At 37.1% G+C, this 21,496-nt stretch overlaps 1 pseudogene; it reads left to right on the top strand.

Moving 5' to 3' along the window:
* The window catches only part of LOC117394594 (rotatin-like), a 52,381-nt pseudogene extending 31,896 nt beyond the window's left edge, over positions 1 to 20,485 (top strand).
* Positions 20,486 to 21,496: the final 1,011 nt, after the last annotated feature.

Here is a 21,496-nt window from a genome sequence, read left to right as displayed (position 1 = left end):
TATTGTAAATAATAAAACAAATGAAAATGGCATGGATAAAAATGATGGGACCGCTAACCTAATATTTTGTTGCACAACCTTTAGAGGCAATCACTGCAATCAAACGTTTTCTGTAGCTCTCAATGAGACTTCTTCACCTGTTAACAGGTAGTTTGGCCCACTCTTCCTGAGCAAACTGCTCCAGCTGTCTCAGGTTTGATGGGTGCCTTCTCCAGACTGCAAGTTTCAGCTCTTTCCATAGATGTTCGATAGGATTCAGATCAGGACTCATAGAAGGCATAGAATAGTCCAATGTTTTGTTCTTATCCATTCTTGGGTGCTTTTAGCTGTGTGTTTTGGGTCATTATCCTGTTGGAGGACCCATGACCTGCGACTGAGACAGAGCTTTCTGACACTGGGCAGTACGTTTCGCTCCAGAATGCCTTGATAGTCTTGAGATTTCATTGTGCCCTGCACAGATTCAAAGCACCCTGTGCCAGGCGCAGCAAAGCAGCCCCAAAACATAACCGAGCCTCCTCCATGTTTCACTGTAGGTATGGTGTTCTTTTCTTTGAAAGCTTCATTTTTTCGTCTGTGAACATAGAGCTGATGTGACTTGCCAAAAAGCTCCAGTTTTGACTCATCTGTCCAAAGGACATTCTCCCAGAAGGATTGTGGCTTGTCAATATGCATTTTAGCAAATTCCAGTCTGGCTTTTTTATGTTTTTCTTTCAAAAGTGGAGTCCTCCTGGGTCTTCTTCCATGGAGCCCACTTTCGCTCAAAAAGCGACGGATGGTGCGATCAGAAACTGACGTACCTTCACCTTGGAGTTCAGCTTGTATCTCTTTGGCAGTTATCCTTGGTTCTTTTTCTATCATTCGCACTATTCTTCTGTTCAATCTGGGGTCGATTTTCCTCTTGCGGCCGCGCCCAGGGGGGTTGGCTACAGTTCCATGGACCTTAAACTTCTTAATAATATTTGCACCTGTTGTCACAGGAACATCAAGCTGCTTGGAGATGGTCTTGTAGCCTTTACCTTTACCATGCTTGTCTATTATTTTCTTTCTGATCTCCTCAGACAACTCTCTCCTTTGCTTTCTCTGGTCCATGTTCAGTGTGGTGCACACAATGATACCAAACAGCACAGTGACTACTTTTCTCCATTTAAATAGGCTGAATGACTGATTACAAGATTGGAGACATGTGTGATACTAATTAAAGAAACTAATTAGTTTGAAATATCACTATAATCCAATTATTTATTATCTTTTCTAAGGGGTACCAACAAATGTGTCCAGGCCATTTTAGAATATCTTTGTAGAATAAGCAATAATTCATCTCTTTTCACAGCTTCTTTGCTTTATTCTATGACATACCAAAGGCATGCAAGTATACATGATAAAATAGCTTTTAATTTCATCACTTTTCAGGAGGAATGAAGCATTATTTCAATGAGCTGTAAGGGTACCAACAAATTTGAGCACGTCTGTATACGAGCCAGACTTCTCAATGTATATACTGTACATGTGAGTGCAGTAGATGTCTGGTTGTGTGATTAAAAAGCATTCACTTATTTTTTATAGCGGAGATTTTAAAGTTGCAGTCACATTTAGTTCAAAAAGTACATTTAACCAAAGTCTAGCCTTCTGTGTTCCACAGCTTATCAGAAAGTGTTTGACGTGTTATTTTTTAACTATACTGGGCAGCCCAGCCACCCAAATAAAGCAGGATTAACTATTCTCTTTTAACACATTTTTACACAAGGTTTTTCACACTTGTTTTCTATTTAATAAAATATTCTCAGTTGGTTTTATAGAAAATTTCCTTGGAATTTATCAGTGTATTTTTTGTGAATGTAACCAGTGTAATGCTGGTGGAGTTAACCTGTATTAGTACTTAAATCCAGTATGTCTCTACCACATGTAAAGCCAAGGATTTTCTTGGTGCTTAATTGGGCCAAATTTTGGGTGGACATCAATTAAATACTGACCTATAGTTTTTGTAAAACCTGGGAACATTTCTGTATAAACTGAGAGTAAAGGGCCTTAAACATAACTTTTATAACTTCAGTAGTGTTGTCTGTTCGCCCCCAGAGCCCCTGCGTTCATGATGAAGATTCTGGCCTCTCACTGGTGGGGCTGCCTGCTCTCCAGGCTCTTCTCTATCACAGCCAGTTTTTTGAACATGCAAGTCAAATTGTGAAGACATGTTACTTAGGCAGACACTCCTTTGATTTGAATTATCCCAGAGCTAGCATCACTCTGACAGGCAATATCACTGTAGGTAGGTTATATATATGGAAAGAATGGGAAAAGCCATTGTGTATTTGGTATAAATAAAAGCACATGACTTATTTGGGTAATTTGTGTTACATTTTAATTGTGCTTTCCCAAATTATGACTATATATATATACTAATATGATTTAACTTGTCTGTATGATAATGCAATATACTTGTTTCACTAGCAAACCGTAACATGTTTAACAACACAACACCGTCAATGTGTGCCAAAACAAAATTACAGAAAATGATGTAGATATGTCACCTGGATTTTCACATGCAAAGTAACAACGTGTTCATGATCGTCGACAGATTTTGATGATACAATGAAGCATTGGAGAGGTCCATCTAGCCTGCCTGATCATAGTCAGATGGCAAGTTCTCTTTCCACATCAAGTACTCTGGTAGGAGGCATTTGTGAATGTTGGCATATGAATTGCATTAGGTTCCAGTGCAGCAAATTATTTCACTGATGAATTGAGATATCACTGGTAAACCATGCTTTAAGGTGTTACAGGCATGTATTCCACTAACACTTACATTTCTGTTACAAAGAACACAACTAGAACTATGGCTCCTTGATTATTATTATTTAATTGTTTTTCTTAACTGGCTTTGTCTGTATTAGATTTTTTTTTTCTTTTTTTACTGTTTAAAGCCTTTGAACCTTCATAGTTAAAGTTTTAGTTTTTTTCAATTTCCTGTCAACTGACATTTTAAAACTAATCTCAAAATCCCAGCAAAAAGGTCTTACAGGGTGTGGCAAGACTACATTAGCAGCAAAAATGTTATTGTGTTGAAAACACAAAGGCATGTAATGTGCAGAAGCATTTAAAGAGTGACCAAATATAAGTGCTCCACACTTGTTTAAAACTTACAAATTATTCAAATTATTTCCAAAATGGGAGGATTTGTTTACTGTAATTGTTCAATATGCTTAAATGGGTATTTTTTTTCTTCTGAGCGCTCTCTCCCCATATTACATAGATTTAACAATGTAGTTTAAATAAATGAAAAGGTCTTTATGAAGCTGGCTTCATTCATTGTACGAAGAATACAGCTTTTAGGTGTGTGTGGCATATTAGGGTAGGCATGTTAATTGTACCAATGCACATTTCCAAAATCTAGAAAGGTATAGTATGATGACATCATGAATCTAGAAAAAAAAAGTTCCATTCTTTCCGCCAAAAGTTGTTGTAAACATAGCCAATGATGATTTAGAGTAAACTAGCCCTTAGTCTTGTCAGCAGAAATTCCACACAGACACATGTATTTTTTTTTTATTATCGTAGGTCCTGCCAGAAGATAGAGCTGAAAGGCAGATATCTGCCTTCTCAGTGTCCAGGGTACATGCTCCAGATACCCCAACTAACAGACTGACACAAGGTAGGCTAAAACACTTAACCAGCTGTACACTGTGGTAGAAAAGGTTATAGACAAGAACACCAATTAGAAAATACAGTACAAAACAACGATACCACCTATTCAGCTCATAGCCGTTTTGCCACAGCGATCCTTTTATTTTCTTCATGTCTGAAATTTATTTAGTTTTTATATACCATACTCAATATGTGAATACAAAAATCAGACAGTATTGTATACACTCTAGGGTGTTCTGAAAACAGGAGTGCATTAAAGACTGGAGTAGGCGCTTTAAAACTATCATCAAGGTTGGCATTTGGAACCAAGTTCTTCCCTTCTAAACCTACTACAGTATTTAATATATATTTGTTGCAGTTATCATTTAACATTTTTTCAATTTCCTTGTATTGAAGGTCAGAGTGACACAGACGCATCCTCTTTAAGTACAGAGGACTCCAGGATGCCTCAAGACCATTGTGTTATAGTTACACCTCCACTTTTATCAGCAATCTGTGGGCTGCTGACTAATCTTTTGGCTGTTTTACCAGAATGCACGCTGAGCGCTATTAATCAGTATCACATTCTCTCCTCTTTAACCAGGTCAGTCTGCATAGTACAACATAAGTAGCTTTAACTGTTATCTTGGAAAGCTTATTTCTATACTTAGGTAATTAGATTTAGTTTTAAGAGTGAATATCTTCAGATTTTACCTTTTATCTTTTTATGATGTTTGTAATTACTCAAATATTGTGTAAGGCGCTTTGGTCTGAGTTTAGGATCTGATCTGCAGTTCTAGTTGCCAGCCATAGACATATATACCATGATTTTTCAGAATAAAGCCTGTGTATTGCGCGCACTTTGTGCATTGTGTGCATGCCTCAGCATTTTCATTTACCATCCATTGTATAAGTACCACCCCTTTTATAACGTGCACCTCTTGTATAACCCGCACCCCATGTAAAAAGCAGAGGGGTAAAGAAAAGAATAATACTTAGAAGAATCACACCAGTGTTTATATATACTATATTATCAAAGTATCTATTAAGCATAAACTGTACCCTCTTTATATAATCTTATATTGCTGAATCTTAATCACAGACTTAACAAAACAAAAAAAAAACATGGTATTTGACTATTGCAATCATAAAAAGGTAAGCCAATAACAAATACATTAGTTACTCTTTAAAATTTCCCACCACTTCTCCTCAGTGGTACAATTTTTGTAGAATTAAGTGAGCAGAAATATACACAAGGGTATCCTTTCTGCACTGCCACACACCAGACGTGATGTGGTTTGACCACACACACGAGAAGCAACACAAAGACGATGCGACAGGTTTGAAAACTGCCAGATCTATACAACTGTTAAAAATGGTTATTGACAAAACTATGATCAAGACTGGGATGTATTCGTTAACATGATGTAGAAATTATGAGTGTCTTCTCTGACGGTATTTCAACACATATGCCGATAAATCATGCATACCAGGCTTATCCAGTTCCTTCGAAATGGACTCCCATATATTGTCTTTCAAATCTGTATCTTTATAATTGTGATGGCCTTTGTCATAAAGCTCTGGGTATTTTTTCAGCAGCAAGTATTATTGTTTCCTCTGTCATTCTGGATACCCTGCTGGACCATGTGCATTGAAGCTGTTTTCTGATTGCTCAATGTCCTAGTTGATGTGTGACAAATTGCAAAAAAAATAGGATTCAATCCTATTTATTTTGCGTCGCTCCAGTGCCGCCCTGGTGCTGCTCCCGCATCGCCTGTGGTGTGAAAGATACTTATCAGAAATACAGGTTCTATTCATTTTGTCACATCGCTGCACAGTTTCACGTGCCGCATCGCGTCTGGTGTGTAGCAGCCCTTATTCCTAAAAAGCCTTTAAAATTGATAACCTCCAGGGGGTAGCCTGCTATTTTACATGAACATGTAGTAAAATTGCTTGCTGTGACATACTGTGGTTTATTATTTACTCTTAATGATAATGATGATGATGATGATTCAGGTATGCAAACCTCATAACATTGTAGAGGAGATGCTCTTTACCAAGTGGATAGCAAACTTCATATTCACCTCCTGATAGTTCGTGGTGGGCAATTTAAATGGACAATTCTGAATATAGCAATTCTGGAAAAGGACACGTACTAGTAGAACCCTGATCCACTCAGTGCAAGCTGAGCTTCAAAATAGCGTACGTGCTTATCCGGCTTTATACTACGTCATCTAAACGTGACTTATCAGATGCATTCTACAATGACAGACTGCACACATATAAACTCAAAGTACAATAACTTGTGAACCAAAGTCATTTTTAAGAATAAAAGGTGAACTCACAGCTGCATTTAGCCTGTGTGTGTACGTAGTCTAAATGTAAAAGCAGCAGAATTAAGCGCCACATTCAACAACCCTAAACTAAACACTACACCTTTAAATCATTATTGATTTTCTATGTGTGCCTGTGGTGCAATTATTAAACCGTTAACCACAATATGCATACGTACTGAAACAGGTGCACACTGGGTTTTCAGGACCCTGTATTTTTTTTTTTTTTTTTTGCAGACATGCTTTGATGTCACAATTCAGTTCAAACTGTCTTTTTCCATTTAAACCTTCAAAAGAGACCCTTAAAGTTCAACACAGTGCTTTGTAAACATCTTCTTCCTTCACCATACCTATTAAAATAGGCTTGCAGAATCATCTCTACAGAGCTTTGGGTGAATGATGGCTTTTTTGAATCCCCAGTAGTCATATGAAGATACAGCCTGGTCTCTTATTTTAATGAAACTATCATGATGTTCAAGCTTGCAATACATTTCTAGTAATAAAATACATTGCCTAACCCTAGCAGTTATTGGAAGGACATGTTTTGTGTCATGAGCTTTAAGGACCTTGGTAAAAAAACATATATAGTAATGTGCATGCAAGTATGGAACATGAAACAGTGTAATTGATTCACTTTAAGTTAAAGTATTCAGTTATTGAGACAGACCAGTTGAAATCTGTTATTTTTAGGGCAGTTTATTTTGGGGGGGTGATTACATTTTTTTTAACACACATTAATTGTACTCCTCTGTCTTGTCCCTCTTGGCATACTGTAGCATGTATCATTTCCTGCAGCACCCATTTTAATACACTCGAGTGCATGCCAGGATTGAATGAGTGTAGTCATAGTTTGCATATAAAATTAGTCACTGAACCGCATTATGTAACAAAGGCCCTGTCCACACTACATGGCCGATCTCGAGAACCGTACTCAAAACTGTTCTAATTAATCCAGCTCAAAGCGTCCACACTGAATGCGAGCTTTGCATACACACACTATCAAAATAGTTCAGTTACAGTTCCTAGCAGCCCAATGAACCGTGCACTGTATTTTATTTTAAAATAATGTGTTATGCCCCATATTAATAGAGGTCCATATTGCTAAAAAGAAAAAGTATTTTGGAAAAACTAAATGCGAACACACACAGGTAGCAACTCGAAGTTTTGGGGGTTTATTTTTAATCAGGTGACATCCCTTTAAACAAATTGAGGTGATTTCTGTTTAAATAATTTGGGCAGCAGTGTGGAGTAGTGGTTAGGGCTCTGGATTCTTGACCGGAGGGTTGTGGGTTCAATCCCTGGTAGGGGACACTGCTGCTGTACCCTTGAGCAAGGTACTTTACCTAGATTGTTCCAGTAAAAACCCAACTGTATAAATGGGTAATTGTATGTAAAAAATAATGTGATGTCTTGTAACAATTGTAAGTCGCCCTGGATAAGGGCGTCTGCTAAGAAATAAATAATAATAATTAAACTCAGAAAACGCTGTTAATTACAAAAATATCTTGCCTGGACAGGGCCAATGTAAATGGGATGTTTATTTTTTAAAAACTTTCTGACAGTTCAGTGGATAGAAAGAGGGTTACTTGTATCTACTGTAAATAGTTCCAGTATCACAGAAGTGCATCTAGTCTGTTGTACCACCTGCATGCTAAACATGCTTTCACTTCTCAAAATACACTTTCTAGTAGTTCTTCTGCTACAGATAACAATAATACACTGTCAGGTTTGACAGGGTACTGTTTTAGAAATTCAGGACCACTGCAAACCCATAAATCAAGCTCAGTACGATACTAAAGCCAGTGCTGTTGGATCACCTCAAATGACACATACCGTACTACAGTGGTGCAGTTACTTGGTGCAGTCTTTATTTCTGATTCTAATTAAGTGCCAGGATTACAGAGTTGTAACCCATGGTTACGTATTATTTGACTGTTCTTTGTTCCTTTTCTTATAGAGCTTTGAGGGAAAATCCTCTGAAGATGTTTTGAAGAAAGTAGCAGCAAGTACCTTTATGTCATTGCTTGCTGTCAGTTCAAGTGCACAGATGCATGCTTTACACGGTAAACCTTTATGAAACTACAAAGAAATGTTACACTTTCATCTCTACAAAGACTTGAGCAAGGTCCTTCCACATTTCCTGGCAGGTGGGGGTGGGTGTGGGGGCGGGGGTTAGTCTGTTAAAATTACTCTTATCTGATTTCTGAATTATCTGTGGACCACCTGTGGTTCGTGAGTAATCTCCAGGTGGTCCGCACACAACTCCCAAGATTCGGTTACGCAGTTCTAAGCAACACAACAAACAGCTTGTGATGGTGTAAACACGATCATACCGAAGTGTCTTTCTGGGCTCGTGATGGTGTAAACACGATCATACCAAAGTGTCTTTCTGGGATCGTGATGGTGTAAACACGATCATACCAAAGTGTCTTTCTGGGCTCGTGATGGTGTAAACACGACCATACCGAAGTGTCTTTCTGGGATTGTGATGGTGTAAACACGATCATACCGAAGTGTCTTTCTGGGCTCGTGATGGTGTAAACACGATCATACCGAAGTGTCTTTCTGGGCTCGTGATGGTGTAAACACGATCATACCGAAGTGTCTTTCTGGGATCGTGATGGTGTAAACACGATCATACCGAAGTGTCTTTCTGGGCTCGTGATGGTGTAAACACGATCATACCGAAGTGTCTTTCTGGGATTGTGATGGTGTAAACACGATCATACCGAAGTGTCTTTCTGGGCTCGTGATGGTGTAAACACGATCATACCGAAGTGTCTTTCTGGGATCGTGATGGTGTAAACACGATCATACCGAAGTGTCTTTCTGGGCCCGTGGTGGTGTAAACACGATCATACCGAAGTGTCTTTCTGGGCTCGTGATGGTGTAAACACGATCATACCGAAGTGTCTTTCTGGGCTCGTGATGGTGTAAACACGATCATACCGAAGATTCAAGCCTAGGAATCTCATTGTTATGTACGTTATATAAATACTTTACTTTCTTCATATACTTATACATATACACACACAAATTAGTTTCAAAATGCTGTTGTGAAAAAATGCGTGACAAGTGGTCCGTGGGAAAAATCCAAACACCAAAGCGGCCCCTACATTCAAAAAGGTTGGAAAATACTGGTCTAGAGTTATTAGTATATTTTTTGTTCTTACTTTATCCCCTCCATTTATGACTTGCCTTACAAACAAACAAACAAAAAATGTATTTAACATTTGTAAGAGACAGAGTTCTATGTTTCTATTTTATTTTAGTTTAAATTACACTGTTTTGTTACTGTATTTTTTTAATACATTTACAAATTGCATAATGTGTTTGGTAATGTATTTTAGCTGGCCTTGTTGACAGCTGTGTAGAACAGATGAAACACAGCCATGCGCAACTTAACCTGGATTCTCTGAAGCCTGGAAAAGCTGCACAAAGGAAAAAGGCAAGTACTGCAGGTTTTTTTTTGTTTTTTTTTCTCATTTCCTTGGCAGGGCAAAATGGAAAATATGTATAATATTTGCATAACGTTAAGGTAAAGTTCAGTATAAAATGCAAAAGCTTTTATTTTTCTAAAGCGATATAGCAGGGGTGATTCCAAAATTCCAAAATCTCCATATGGCTGAGCAAGACACGTGCTGTAAAACATGAAATGTTTGCGAGCAAGACATTTTAAATACTAGCATTGTTTAAAACATTTTCTTTTAGTTTTCTCGAACATTATAACAAAATCTTGATGGCAGCAAAATGCAAAAGAACAAGAACATTGCAGAGCCTTACAATTTCTGTGTAATTTTTATTGTACTGTAACACTGGTGTTACATTATTTCTGTTTATACTGTATGTATTATGCACTTTAAAATATATTCAGTTATTATGATGCAAAATACAATAACTGCCCTGATTTCACTAATTGTGCACGGGGAGTGCACAGTTAGTTCAATTGAATGATTGATTAGCAATCGAGTCTCGGTACAGCTTAATAAAAGAGTGAGTCCACACGGGGTTGGGTGTTCGGCGAGGCGAGAACGAGTCGGGAGGTACAGAAAAGAATCACAATTGCTATCGTGCTGACTCTAAATCAGCACGTTACTTGTTTTTGGTTTGTCTCACATGTTTGTTTAGTGTCTGTTTGTTTTGGCCAACGTGGCGTTTATTCTGGTGTCTGTTTTGTTTTGTTTAAATCTTTTATTTATAATAAACCGGCGCAACAGCGCATTTTACTCAGCAGTGCTGTGTGTCTACTTCCTGGCTTGACGTCACCCCCAGCCAGCCTGTTCACAAGGACATAGGGAATGAGCATAAATGGCAATGTGATAGTCTGAAGTACTCGCTATTTACAGAGGGAAGAATCCCTACAATAACAAGGCATCTTGTAGCAATATGTAACCCATTTGGCCTAGTCACACATGCAGCTAATCTAATAACTGTATCGACATGCTTTAAAAGAAAAAGGATATCTTGTTATTAAACCTTCCAAATATATTGTGTATTATTTAAGCAGGAGGAGAGTGTTACAAGAGAATTAAAGATGGCAATGCAGATCTTGAGAAACTGTCTTTACCGTAATGATGAATGCAAAGTAAGTATAAAAAAAATGATAAAACGGGGTGAGCTGGCTCACTCAAATATGTATTGGTTAGCCCTTTGTATTTGCAAGTAGGTAGCAGTAAAAGTGTTTGTCAACATGTTTTCTTTCTTTCATACACATAGGTTGCTGCCACAGACACACGTCTGGTAAATGTAGTTCATGCGCTGTGGTCCTGGTTTCTAACCGATGATGTATTGATGCAAGCAGCTTTACAGTTGCTCTGTGTGTATACTGCTAATTGTCCCACAGGTTAGTATGCAATGAAATTCACATTTTAGCAAAATTGTTTTTAAAATGTTATATTTAAAAAAACATCAAAACAGATGTCTTGCAAGAGTATATTATAAAGTGAACACACAAATGTAATAACAGACAGTTTCAGCTTCTTAAAAAAAGACAACCCAAACACACCAGTGTCTTTTGAGGCACTTCATTCAGAGTAAAGAGTCTGTGTGTGTGTGTGTGTGTTTTTTTCTTTGTTTTTAAATCATCACAATTTGGGGTTATCACTCTTCCTTAAATGCGCTTTACTTGCTCTTATCTGCCCCCTATTTTACTGCATTTAATCCTGTACTTTAGAGTACTGTAATCTGTCAAGTGTTATTTAATCTGTAGTATTTTGTATTTAATTATATCCTGATGTAACTATCACTGACACTGTTATCTGCTCCGTTATTGAATCGTATTTTGTCATACTTGTACTTGCTAGAACCAAAGTCATTGTATTTATCTTGCTCTTAATTGTATTATTACTTGTACTGATATTCTTGAAATGTATTTCTGTGTTACTAAGACTGCTTTTTTCCACCTTCGTAATATCGCTTGTCTACGTCCTTTTTTGCCACTAGTTGATGCCGAAAGGCTAGTTCATGCATTTATTACATCTAGATTAGATTACTGTAATGCACTGTTGTGCGTCCTTCCAAATAGTACTCTAAGAAGGCTCCAATATGTTCAAAATGCTGCTGCTCATGTTCTAACTAGATCAAAATCCCACGACCACATGACACCCTTTCTCTCTACACTCCATTGGCTGCCTATAAAGTTTAGAATAGATTTTAAAATTGCTCTTTTAACTTATAAAGCCTTACATGGCACGGCACCTGCATACGCTGCTGACATGATTGTCTCCTACGCCCCCTCCCGAAATGTACGTTCTTCAGAGGCTGGTTTGTTGCTTGTTCCAAAATCTAGGCTGCGTACTCAAAGGGATAGGGCTTTCAGTGTCTATGCTCCCAAACTTTGGAATTCCCTCCCAAATATTGTAATAAATTCAGACACTTTTAGTGATTTTTAAAACTCGTCTTAAGGCGTACTTATTTGTACTAATCTGTTTGATTCATAGGATGTGGGTTTACCTGCAGACATTAAAAAGATCTGAAACCACAGAACTAAGCTTTGGTAAAATTGACATTTTAGAGAAATGCAAGACCATCCAAGTGCTTTACTACCCCTATAACAAGCATATCTAACTTACGTTCTCTAAATTACCATATACAGTACACTTCTGGTCATATTGTGCACATTAAATGATGTACAATACGAACAAATGCATCTTTAAATATGTTCCTAATTATTAAACTGAACCACTTAAACACCTGCACCTGGAATGGTTTTCAATCAAATTGTTACCGTCCTTCTCGCACTTCAGTTTATTAAAACATGTGATATGTGATTACCGGCAGGAATTAGACCCAGAGACAGAAAACTGCAGTTTATGCGCTGGGTGCGCTCATTTATTTAAAGAAACAAAAACACTGGAATAAACAAACAGGGCACGAGGGCCAAAATAAAAGGTTTAACTGAAAGATTAAACAGTTGTAGGCTGGGCATTTGCCTTCACTACAAAGTAATCCAAACTCACAGTGTAAACACTCACCTCCAAACTCCACCAACAAACAAAGGCTTTCTGGCGCCTTTTATACAGGTGGCCACTCCCCAGTTAGCAACAATTACCTAACTGGGGAATGAACACACGTGTGATTGCTGGCAGGGACAGATTTAACCCCATCCCTGCCAACCTTGCATTCCCCCCCACACACTATTTACAGCAGCAGGGCTTCAGCCCTGAAACAGGGAGACATAATGTAAACTTGATCTTACAGTAAGTGTTTCCTACAATACCTGCAAGTGTGAAATAATAGGAAGTAAAGACTTGGATAAATGCACTGTTTTTCAAAACAGACTTTGCATAGAAGCAGTCATTACAATTGAGCACAAAACCTAAATAGCTATGTTGTGCCTGTAGAAAGTAAAATAACGTTTTATTAAATGCCTGATGATTCTTCTGCACAGAAACAATAAAAAAATATGTAGAAGACAATAAAATTCTGCTCACCGCAGTCCTGTACCGTAGCTAAAGTCCATGATTTATATTTAAATTTGGAGAATCTTTTAAACCTGTAAAATATACCCGACCGAAAATGTTTTTTCCTACCTACCGACCCAACTAAAAATAAAGACAAAACAGGAACCTAAGCAGACGTCTATTACATTTGGATTTGCCTAAACTAATTAATTGCATTCTCTTTTAGCCTGTGGCTCACTTTGCTGGGGCAATGGAGGACAGAGTGCTTCTCAAAGAGGCCCAGCATGCAACTCTCTGGTGCACAGCATTATGAAATTGGCTTCACAGAAGGCTCCTGAGAACAGCAGTATCCAGCAATTGTCCTTTGCTCTGCTTTCCAATCTTGCCATATCTCATGACTGCAAAGGGGTGATGCAGAAGGTAAGGCCATTGAGTCTAAAGACAAAAGTGGTTTGTTTAAACGAAATAGCATGAGCATTCACTTTGCTTAAAAAAAAAAAAAAAATTGCCCACATGATGACACCAAGTTGTGCTATCTTCAAGCAAATCATTTTTTTGGTCTGTTCCAAGCCCTGTTTTTTTAAATGTACATTACCATACTCAGTGGCTGTGTGTTGGGGGGATTACTGATTCTTTGTGGACTCATAGTAAATGATTGGAATTATTTTTTGTCTGTGCAGAAAAAGCACACTGGAAACTTCTATTACTAAAAGACTGATCTGCTGTTACTTTGTTTCCTGGAAACTTTGAAACCCCAGACGTGTAAAGGGGGCTTTTATCTACCTACATGTGAGACCTTCACAGCAGCTTGTACAATTAGGTACATAAGAGGAAATATAAGCACTTCTGTTTTAATTCTACAGTAACAGAAGACCATACTACAGCACCCTAGCCTAATGAGTCAGATCCACTGCAAAAGAATGTGCTGCTTTGATAAAGAGACAATGGACATATTGCAATTGCCATCTCTCTGTATTATTGATGCTGTGTTGCAGAAGTATACATTTTATATAGAGAATATTGGAAAGCACGTCTTCTTAAATAAAAAGATAAACAATAATGGAACTGCTTTCTTTATAATATCTATGATGTGATTTTATACACAGGGATAGTTAATTAAAGGCTGTAATGAGTTTGGCTAACAATGCTTATTTGCATAATTAAATCATTGTATTGAGGTATTTTATAAGGAGCAGCTATGCGTGTGTTTGCCTTGGATATTTAAAAATGTTCTATTCTGCTTATGCCTATTCATATCTAAAAATGTATATAGTCATAGAAACTGATCATCTAAATGTGTACTTTTTTAATCTCCTTCATTTAAAGAGCAACTTCCTGCAAAACTTTGTAACCTTGTCATTGTCGAAGCCTGGGTCTAAAACCATCAACCCCCTGGTCAACCAGTGGTTGAAGCTTTTACTGAACATGTCCCTCACACAAACTTAATACATCACTGCAGTACAGTCCTATAAACATATATTTACCTCTACTGATGTTTTATGTAAGTTTAACATTTTGCGCTGTATACCATAATTCCTGTTTTTCCAAAATGTTTAATATAATGTGAAAGTACCATTCACCTTTAGTCAGACTGAATTAAAACACAGCGGCGCTGGGGAAATTGACAGGACCTGCAGGGATGTGTTGTGACTGTGAGTCAGAGCCGTTCTGACGGCTGTGTTATACTTATTAGCATTTCTATATGCCATCGATATATAACCCTAACTGTATAGAATATAAGTCATTTTAATTGAGTCTGTATGATGTGGATGTTGCGCAAGAAAGATTGAAAGTAAAAGGTCATTTTGTTCTCGGTAGAAGCCACAGTTTCTCCACCACAGCACTAGCAGTGAAATGATAAGTCATTCTTTACAAGAACTACTTTCTCACTGACACTGGTGTGCACTCACACATTAAAAAAATTAAATGAAACCGTAAAATAACATAAGACTTATGTTTTTGATTTAAAACTTAACACATTTAAAAAGGTATATTTTAAAAATATTTTAAATAAAGGGGAACAAATTTGTAAATCAAAAAAATATTTTTGTGTACATCAGTAAATCTAATAACCTTAAAAACATTTTTGAATTGTATTACAGAAGTATTTCAAATTAACTTAATAGAAAACTTATACAATGGCATTTATTGAAACTTTCTTTATAGTTTCTTCATAGCACAAAAAGCATTTGCGATTCAGGCTTATATAAATATATGTTTTGTTTCTTTTGGAAGACTTTGGGCTACCCCTCAGCCAGTGCGATCATAAACAGGCTTTAGCAATTGAGCTTGCAGAGCTGTAGCTGCTAAGATTTCAATGATAATACAAATATTAAATTGCTTTTAGATCTAGGGATGTCGGTTGTGAAATTAAAAACCACAGTGAGGGGTTCCCGAGTGGCGCATCCAGTAAAGGCACTCCGCATGGAGTGCACAATGCGCCCTATAGCCTGGACGTCGCTGTTTGCATTATTACTAATAAGAGCAAACCATTTCAGTTTGTTTGTTTTTTAAAAAAAAAAATGTAAATGTAATTCATGTTGAAAAAAATCCTTCGTAATACCTTATAATTTTCCCCCTAGATAAAACTGTGGAAGTGCTGTCTGCGTGTTTGGAAAGTAACTTTCCAGACATACAGGCAATAGGAGCCTCTGCTCTTTGGGCTTTACTCCATAATTTTCAAAAGGTGAATCTTGTATGTAATTTCTTACTGATAGTTGCGATGTTAGTAATATTTATCCTTGCCACAAATTCAATATCAGTAACATGGAAAACTACACCAACATGAGTAATATCCACTGTGCTGCCTGACAGATGCCTTCATGTACCCCCTGATTCAGGTACTCTTTATAGATTGTGCTGATGTTTGTCCAGAATGTGTTCATCATAACTGAATAAGCGCCAAGTAGAAAACATTGCTGGCAGGCCTTTGTCAGTGATGCAGTTTGAAATAGACTTTGTTATTAAGATAACACAAATCTGGGGGGATCTTTCTATCGGTATGCGTATGTGGCTGTAGGTCATGGTGATCGGCTTTTTCATGTGGCTTGTCGCTCTTATTTTCTATTCATAGCTGTGGCGGTGGGTGAATGACATTCTTGTTTTTGTCACATCTGTATTTTATAGCAAGGGTTTTACACCTCAGTTATTGCTGAGTTGTCAACTTTAGTTAACAGAGATAAAGTCTGCATTTGAAACACTGAACCTTCTCCTCAAGTCAAGTAAACTAAAATTCAAGGATGTACTGCGCAGGAAGATTTTCAAAGCTTAATGTACCACAACCCATGAGTAGAAGTATGGGGAAAATGTTTGAAGCAGAACTAAAATTAAGAAACACATTGGTGTGCCAAATTGTATGCCCAGAATAGCAGTGGAAGCAGAATTAAACACTTTCAGTTTGAAGTGTTTCCTGAAAAAAATATGGAAGTCAAAAGCTCATTCAGAATTCCTGAGAAACCAAATTAAAGCTCACAAAATGGACATACAAATGCACAATTACATATTCTACCAAAGTTATAGGTAGATATTGTATAGGAATATAAAAAGCATGTATAATTCTGCAGTTTAGAGTTTGTGTTTAGGGGAGAGAGTTTGTTTTCTGGATCCAAGAAGGTAAAATTGATTATTATTTGTTTTTTAACTTTGCAGCGCTGCTTTGGTGCAAGTGGGGTGCACTGTAATAAAAACTATGTAGCAAGTCATAGTAACAAAATTATATACAGTATTCCATCGCATATCCGACTGCAGTGGGACCAGAGTAAGAGCGGATATGTAAAAAGTCAGATACATGAATTCTGTTTTAAATACACAGCTGTAACAATTACTATAATCACATTATTGTTTTGAGATTCAGCTTTTATTGGGGGCTCCTCTAAATCCCTTGTTTAGAAAGATACAGGGTATCAATGCTTGTGACAGGGTAGTCGTCTCCCGTGTGGGTGCGTGCATTCGCTGCTGAGTGACAGGCAGGAGATCGAGACGGAGGCTGAAGTTGACACGCTCTGTAGGTGAACAGGATTTATTTACATATCAACACACTGAACAGCTCACGTGACACTACCAGCAATGGCAGCGCACGGATCACATACAACACAGTGTACGAAAACTTTGGTGGGATGTACAATCTCTGAACTAATCTTCGCTGTTCAATAATAAACTAACGTTGCTGAAGAGCTTGATCATGGCGGATATGTGATGGGCGGATACGTGACAGATTACTGTATTTGATTTACTGTACTATATCTACTGGTCTCATAACATTTAAAAGATGCAATTACAGTAATCTGTTTCGTACCCATAACAATATTTTGTCAAAGTGTGTTTTCGCTTCAATAGGCCCCATTTGCAAACTGCAAATACAACATAATAAGTAACAAACAGCTTCTGAGATTCATTTAAAATGTGACTTATTTGCGTGCTACAGGTTATGAAACTTTAGCTGTTTTATTTTTCTTTCACAAAAATGGTGTTCAAAGAGCATTTTCTTGGAAATCTTTTTAATATTGTAATGTTAATGTGTATTGTCAATAAAATTATACAATTAAAACATGCAGTAAAGTTATTTATTTTTATTAACAGGCAAAAGTTACTTTGAAGAGCCCCACCATCAAAAGGAGAGTTGACGAGGCATTGACCTTGGCGAAAAAAGGTAATACTTTATTTATGTGTGCGATTGCTCGAAAGAAAGATACTGTTCTCAAATGTTTTCTTGGATGGATGTTTGAATAGATGTTTGTTTCTATAAAAGTTTGTGATTCTAAATAACTTGTTGGATTGATTAAAAAAATATGAAGGCATTTCTTTTTTGTTGTAACAAGACCTATACATAAAGTTTTAGTTGTGCATAATTTCAAACTCATTTTTTTTATTCTGTTTTGATGAATTAAATAAAGATTGCTAATCATAAAACTTGTGTAGACTATTAAAGGAGCCACCACCATAACCAAAATCTTAAGAATTAATGTAAATTAATTTTAAATCTTTACACTTTCCCTATCCAAAAATGTGTTCTGAGAATCAACTATGTAAATGGACCCTACATACATTTCCATTAAAAGCAGTAAGCATGAACATGATGCAAAAGTGTATGATATAGTTTTGTTTTTGTTTTGATTTCCTTATAGATTCAACAAGAACCAATGAGGACCCTATGATTTCCTATAAGCTGAAGTGCCTTGAAAACCTGACCCAAATTTTAAATAGTTGAAGACTTTGTCAAGAGTAAATTTGTAGATACTTGTTTGTAAATGGCTTGTACAGTATTAAATTCCTTTTTTAATGAGACATTTTTCATCAATATATTCCTCTTGCACTGAGAGACATGACTATCTGTTGTGAGCCTGGGAAATATATTGCAATAGACTGGGTTAGTTGGTTGTGTGCAAAAATTCAAACACAATGTAAAAAAAAAAATCCCCCAAAATAATTTTAAGCATCATCATGATGGAATTTATAGGTTTATTAAATATGTGTATCAATAATTAAGGCTACAATTTTGTCACGGAGTAAACGGAAACCGTGAGTTTGAATAAAGTCTGAAATCATGAAAATGGATGTAAAAACACATTTGATTATGTGCTTCCTTTATTCCCTGCAGTATGTCCTGCACTGAAAATACAAATCTGCGAGTATCTGTAAATTGTTTGGTTGTGTATGCATGCAGTATTTACGTGTAGCTGTGTAGGTCCGCGAGTGAGATAGCTGAGCGAGCAAGCATGTAAATGGGTGACAGCTAAAATACAAAAAATTGTGACTGAGCTGTTTTTTGTAAAGACAAAAGAACAAATTCATCGGAGAACAGAAGTTTAACGACTTACAGAGGCTTTCTTTACAACATGCTGCTTCAGAATCGTGGAAAACTCCACTAGCTTCACTACTGAATGAAGGACACATTGCATCGCAGCCCTTTTGACTGCACAAAGTCGCACCTGCTGTTCATACTTTTTAAATACAGACTGCATTTATGAAATTGGATACATTGACATTTAAGTAGATGTGCTGAGTTTGTACCTCTTATACAAGTGGTTTAAAAAAATAATAATAATAATAATCAAAAGGGACGTTGTTGGTATATCTGTCCTCTCTTAACAGAGCACCTGAAAGGGAGAATTTCAAACATGAATTAGAGATATTTGAAGTATTTTAGAACGACAGGTGAAAGGTTTGATGATCTGTTAAGGCTGTACGGCTTTCCAAAAAAGACTCACGTCGCAAGATTACATAATTCCGATTTGTCGCATGGTAGGAGACCCTTGACTCCCACCAGAAATTATGACAGTCTGAAGTATGTACTGTAAGTTTTGCAATCTATTTAAACTTGTCAGTAGTCAAAAGCAATAGTCTTTATATTATTGGTTTTGGTGTACTATTTAAATGCTCTTGTGTATGCTGATGTAGCTAAAACTACATTATTTGGTGACCTTTCTGTAATTTATTTATGTATTTATTTATTTATTTATTTATTTGCCGCACCTCGCCCGTGAAATTGTAGCCTTATCAATGATGTGTACCTATTTGTGACAAACTCTAAATTGCTAGAAGAATAGCTTTAAATTTGGCTGATTTCACTTACTGGTCTGGAAAAAGCCTTGGAAATCTAAATCTCGGAAGCATTGTCATCTTACAGCATCTTTCTCTGTAAAATATTCTTGAATAGAAGCAGTGAAGTCGTAGATGTTTTCCGTGAGAGTGAAGCAACAAAGCATCACTCTCTGAGACGTTCTGACACACTGTTCTGAAAGCCACTGTCATGCACAGCGAGTAGCCTCAGTTGTTTTCTGCTTCCTCATTTGTTCTTATGTTGTATATATGATACAGCCTCAAGGACAGTGTGTCTGAAACGCTCCCTGATCAAACTGCATGTGCCTTTACCCTTTCTGTTAAATTATTGTATCTGGATTATATGACAGCAATAGCTAAACATTTTTACTCCACATGCTTCAACTACATTAACTTATAGCCTACATAAACCTATATCCTACTGTCAACCGGCCACTTGTCTTGAATATTATTAATGTCTATCCGTACAAAACAGTGTAGATATTCATATTATCAACATGCATGGCCATAACAATTGATTCTATTGATGTGAAAAAAAATTTTTGGGTTCTGTGAGTAGATCAAGGCTCAAGCCGTTTATTATTTACAATAATTAAAATGAGCACAAAATAAAACCATAAAGTGAGGGGAAGGGGACTGGGAGTTGAAAATGAAAATAAATGATTTTATATTGGTAGTATTTGTTTCCTTTGATCCCTTTCCTCCTCTCTGTCTCTATCTCTCTCCCCACACACCCTTCTCTGTCGCTTTTGCTGTCTCTACTCCTGGTCTTTTCCTTGCACTCCCTTATATGTCCTCTCTTCCTTGCCCATATCTTTCACGCCAAACCTGCACCCCAATTCTCCTCCACACACATCCACATACACACAACCTCTGCATGCACACACACCCAATGCGACCCTTGCATGCACACACACAAAATGCAGCCCCTGCACGCGCACACACACACCCAATGCAACCCCTGCACGCACACACACGCCCAATGCAACCCCTGCACGTACACACAACATGCAGCCCCTGCACGTACACACACCTAATGCGACCCCTGCACGCACACACACAACATGCAACCCCTGCATGCACACACCCACCCACCATGCAACCCCTGCACACATACACCCACCATGCAACCCCTTGCACACATACATCCACGCTGTACACTATCCTGACCCCCCCCCCCCCCCCCCCCCGCAGGATTGCTACAGTATAAACTACAGTAACATTTACAGCTGCTTGTTATCACGTAGCATCGATTGCTGCACCGCATAACCACAGTATACTGTGACATGTCTGCCTTGAGGTACCGCAAGTTTACCATGGTACCAGAGCCATTTTTCATGGACCTCACTGTATTAGGTAGGTGTAACTGGCATTATTTTACAAGATCTATGTACTATATATGTATGAGCAAGTAAAAGGGTTTGTTAAATAGAAAAAAATAAAAAAATACATCAACTACTTGCATTACAGACATCATCAACAGGAAGAAATAAGTGGGCTGAGCTACCCACTGCACAGGAAACTCATACTAATTTATTTTAGTATAAAAAGTAAAAAAAGAATAATTTGTAATCTAGTAACGTGACCCCTGGAAACCTTTTAGCGTTCTCATTTCCCAGAAATGTACTCATATTATTTTTTGTAATATGTTCATTTTTATTTGCATATGGTGTTATACTTGTATATGGCAATTGTTTTAAATACGGTATAATACATAAATCATAAAATCCTTGTGTGAATCAATGAATGTATGTTTTCTTAGTAAATTAGCATCTATTGGGCCATTTTGATAAAGCATTCACCTGAAGCATTCAATACTATATTTGCACACTTCATTGTATGTACTGTGAGCTTTTTAATTTACTTATTTTAGCATCAAAGTTTTGTATTCTTTCTATAAAAAAAGGTAAACTCACTTTTGAATGTGATCCACAGTCTTAAAATAAGTGATATCAACATTTAAATGCAGTATTTAAGTCAGGAGAACAATACATAAAGAATCAAATTGCTTTTTTTTCTTGGACCTTACCTTTTGATTACAGTTTCATTTTTGATCTTGTGTAATCCAGCTTTGATGTACTGTTC

Source organism: Acipenser ruthenus, chromosome 3 (assembly GCF_902713425.1).
Source record: "Acipenser ruthenus chromosome 3, fAciRut3.2 maternal haplotype, whole genome shotgun sequence".
Lineage (NCBI taxonomy): Eukaryota > Metazoa > Chordata > Actinopteri > Acipenseriformes > Acipenseridae > Acipenser > Acipenser ruthenus.
This window is presented reverse-complemented; position numbering and strand designations above follow the sequence as displayed.